Below are 4,765 nucleotides of genomic sequence, written 5' to 3'. Positions count from 1 at the left end.
GGAAAAGACTCTGAAGGTGGGAAAGATTGAGGGCAGGAGGAGAAGTGGGCAACAGAGGATGAGATGGTCGGATGGCATCCCTAAATCAACAGACATGAGTCTGAGCAAACTCCGGGAGATGGTGAAGGACAGAGGAGCTGGGTGTGCTACAGTCCATGAGGTCGCAAAGAGTCAGACATGACTTAGCGACTGAACAACAACAATTGACTTCAGAGGCCACTCACCAAGGGATAAAAAGATGGAAGAAGTTTCCATATTTGGTTCATCCCTTTGTTTATGTAATATTAACTTCAAGTGAAATTGTACTGATAGTTCTCCTGCCTCTTCCTTGTGCAGAGTCAGGACCTGCTGAGCCCACTGGAATAGGATTTCATGGTATAACTGGTAGGGACAACTCAATGCTAAGGGCTGAGATTACAGCAGGGTCAGTGGCCATACTCCAGGGTCCTCAATTGGTCTTAAGTCCCAAAACTCTGATGAAGAAGCAAGACTCCTTGACATGTCACTGACCCCACAGTTTCCAAAGGTCAGGATTAGCCAGGAAGCAAAACATCAAGGGGTGAAGTATCACCAGTCCAGAGGCCCTGCCGTGGATGTGGGCCAGAAGCCCAGCATTAGACAATCAATAACCGGAATATGATCCCCAGCACCACAAAAAGGAAGGGGCATAACAGAAACTGCTTGTCCACGTACTGGGGCATTCCCAGGACAGCTGCAGGAGGCCACCCATCCGTTCATGGTCAATGCTGTGGCAAACATGCCACAGGGAAAGACCCCAACTCTAAAATATATCTGGAAGCCATTGTCTCCAAATCCACACCCTTGAATCCCCCTCTGTTCTCCAGCTCTGGCCTCTGTCCTTGAGGGCAAGGGGTCTGCTCTCTGGGGGCCTGTTGCCCAGTGCTGCCCCTGCTGTGGAACAGGATGACTTTGTTGTGGCTGATGCCAGCTTTGCCAACGGGACACACCTGTCTGTTAGGTTTTGTCTCCAGCCACTGATGTAAACACAGCCAACTGCACTCAAAGGTGCTGTCCTGGCCTTCACTCTCACCAGCACCATTGCTGCTGCCCCTGGGCCCCCAACACTCAAGTTCCCAGGGGACGCATAGGCCAAGGACCCCTTGCTCAACATCCTTGGCCGTCAGCAAGCTTGGAGTGGAGTTTCTCCCCAGAGAAATCCTGGATTAGTCTGTCCGGCCAAACCTCAGGTCCCAACCTGACAGAGACTCTGGTTAACTGACACAGAGTCCGAATCACACAAATATAATATATGGGGGAAATTTAGGCTCCTCTGAGATCCTTCAAAAGAGTATTTTAAAATCCAGAGAAATGAAGTGTTTTGCCTGTCTAGGCCATGAATTCACAGTGCAGTCAGAAGTGATATCTGGTATAATAATGATTTAATTTTGACTTTAAAAGGGGGAATTCCACCTTATCTCGTGGGTGGATTCACTGTAAGAGAAACAGCACCAGACGTGACCTCTGGAGCTCCAGTTGTGTCCATGTGATCGTGGGCAACCTGGTGACACTGGGCTCATTGCTGCATTTTTCTGAATTTCATTTTCCATGTATCCAAAAAGAGAGTAATTCTGGCCTCCTTGGAACTATTGGGAGGATCAAAATATAATAAAGTGTGTCAAAGAAATTTTCAAAGCATAAAACCCTTTACAGATGGAAGATACTTTCATTATTAGCTATGCACATACCTACCTTTTGCCAGCTAAATGAGGTCAGGCTGGCTCCCTACAGGCTTGCTCCCCACTTTAAATGAAAATTAAAATGCACCCTGCCCGTGGGTTCACATTCCAATCACCTACGATAGCTTCTTTTGAACATCATTAAGCAGTACACCTGAAAAGTACCATTCTTTCCTTTGAAACCTCCTGCTCATCACTTGACCATCCAGAATAGCACCTTGGGGAAAGGAGGTCTGAAACGTGAACAAAATCTTCCAAAATTCAAGGTAATTTTAACAGGAGCTGGGGATGTATATACATATATATATATGCATACCCTTGCCTCTCTCTTGAAAACTTTTGAATGACTAGTACCCATCCTTTAGGTGCTGAAAAGAAATCTTTGCTTTGATATAATCCCTAGGGTCTCCTAATGTATTTATCTTGTAAAAAAGCCTGAACATGCCATCATTCAGAAATATTTAGAGCTATCATTGAGGAGAGAAGGTCTTCTTGTTGCTAGGACAACAGTGATGCCATAGAAAAAGCAGGGGACTTGGAGCCAAATGGCCTTAGCACGAGGCCTGCTCAGATCATTTACTTATTCAGAGGCCCCTGGAGTTATTCAACATAACCCTGGCCCAGCCTGTCACAATGTTATCACAAGGATTAAGTTGTGTTCATCTATGCCTGTCTATACAGCCCACTGAAGAACATGTATGAGTATATACAGCATGCTGATCCTAATATTTACTGAGCACTCATCAGTACATCAAGGCTGTATATTGTCACCCTGCTTATTTAACTTATATGCAGAGTACATCAAGGCTGTATATTGTCACCCTGCTTATTTAACTTCTATGCAGAGTACATCATGAGAAACACTGGACTGGAAGAAACACAAGCTGGAATCAAGATTGCCGGGAGAAATATCAAGAACCTCAGATATGCAGATGACACCACCCTTATGGCAGAAAGTGAAGAGGAACTAAAAAGCCTCTTAATGAAAGTCAAAGAGGAGAGTGAAAAAGTTGGCTTAAAGCTCAACATTCAGAAAACGAAGATCATGGCATCCAGTCCCATCACTTCATGGGAAATAGATGGGGAAACAGTGGAAACAGTGTCAGACTCTATTTTTGGGGGCTCCAAAATCACTGCAGATGGTGACTGTAGCCATGAAATTAAAAGACGCTTACTCCTTGGAAGGAAAGTTATGATCAGCCTAGATAGTATATTCAAAAGCAGAGACATTACTTTGCCAACTAAGGTCCGTCTAGTCAAGGCTATGGTTTTTCCAGTGGTCATGTATGGATGTGAGAGTTGGACTGTGAAGAAGGCTGAGCACCGAAGAATTGATGCTTTTGAACTGTGGTGTTGGAGAAGACTCTTGAGAGTCCCTTGGACTGCAAGGAGATCCAACCAGTCCATTCTGAAGGAGATCAGCCCTGGGATTTCTTTGGAAGGAATGATGCTAAAGCTGAAACTCCAGTACTTTGGCCACCTCATGCGAAGAGTTGACTCATTGGAAAAGACTCTGATGCTGGGAAGGATTGGGGGCAGAAGGAGAAGGGGACGACAGAGGATGAGATGGCTGGATGGCATCACTGACTTGATGGATGCTAGTCTGAGTGAACTCCGGGAGTTGGTGATGGACAGGGAGGCCTGGCGTGCTGTGATTAATGGGGTCGCAAAGAGTCGGACATGACTGAGCAACTGAAATGAACTGAACTGAACTGAACATGAGTTAGACAGAATTCTAGTTCATTCCATGTTATCCTGTGTATCCCTATGTGTGTGCTCAGTCATGTCTGATTCACTGGGGCCCCATGGACTATGGCCTTCCAGGCTCCTCTATCCATGGGATTCTCTAGGCAAGAATACTGGAGTGGGTTGCCATGCCCTTCTGCAGAGGATATTCAAGACTCAGGGATCAAACCTGGGTCTCTTGTATGTCCTGCACAGGCAGAAGATAATGAATCCGGCAGGCAGATTCTTTACCACTCATGCCACCTGGGAAGCCTCATTCCATGTATTATCTTGTTTAATATTCACAGCAAGGCTTAGGGAAGAGGTACTATTTATAAAGGCACAGGAAGGCTAGGTGACTTGCCAAAATCACACCATAGTAAATGGTAAAGCCTGGATTCAAGACCAAGAAGTCTCCCAAGTTCATACTGTCCCCTCAGGAATGCATCTGCCATCCTGCAAGCAGAACTCTTCACTGGCTCTCTTTCACCTACAAATTGAAACTCAAGTTCCTCAGCATAGCATGAGAGGCCTTATTACACCCACCACTGCCCATCTCAACTGGCTCATCTTCTACTGCCCTTTTTCAGATCTTTGTGACCACAGCCATAATAAACAGGAAGAAGAAAACCTATGGACATGGTAAATATAGAACTGGACTGAGGTGAGGTACCTGAGGTGTGGGGGGCACTGAAGCTCTCCTCCAGTAGGGAGGCCCACCATGTTTTCCGCTCAATGAATTGCCTCAGGAGGTCACCCCTCACAGAGCTCCACTCTCAGGAGTATCCATTGGGAAGGGGTTGAAGAGGCAAGTCCAATTAATGACTAATGGTTCAAAGACAAATTTGAGCCACACTCCTAATTATCAATTAAGAGATCATTTGGTACATGGTCAAGGGGGTAGACGCAGCCTAAGGAAAACACCGAAAACATCTTTTCTCTTGAGGGTCTGTCTCTTATTCAAGGACATTTTGAAAGCACCCCTTGACTGGGAGTCTGTTGAGACACAGCTGCAGAAATAATGCTCAGGGAACTTCCCTGTTGGCTTAGTGGTTAAGAATCTGCCTGCCAATGCAGGAGACACAGGTTCAATCCCTGGTTGGTGAAGATCCCAGACACCAAGGAGCAACTAAGCTCTTGCACCACAACTATACAGCTTGTGCTCTAGAGCCTGGGAACTGCAACTACTGAAGCCTGAGTGTCCTGGAACCTGTGCTCCACAACAGGAGAAGCCGCTGCAATGAGAAGCCTGCACACCACAGCTGCAAAGGAGTCTCTGTTTGCTGCAACTAGAGAAAAGCCCACGAAGCAGCAAAGACCCAGCACAGCCATAAATAAATAAA

General features: G+C 46.1%; 1 pseudogene; it reads right to left on the bottom strand.

Annotated features, from left to right (window-relative positions):
* Positions 1–614: 614 nt before the first annotated feature.
* Positions 615–1,132, bottom strand: LOC138075259 (E3 ubiquitin-protein ligase RNF185 pseudogene; annotated as a pseudogene).
* Between the last annotated feature and the right edge of the window lie 3,633 nt (positions 1,133–4,765).

This window comes from Capricornis sumatraensis, chromosome 1 (assembly GCF_032405125.1).
Source record: "Capricornis sumatraensis isolate serow.1 chromosome 1, serow.2, whole genome shotgun sequence".
In the NCBI taxonomy this organism is placed as follows: Eukaryota; Metazoa; Chordata; class Mammalia; order Artiodactyla; family Bovidae; genus Capricornis; species Capricornis sumatraensis.
Note: the sequence above shows the minus strand (reverse complement) of the source record. Positions and strands in the feature narration are given on the sequence as shown.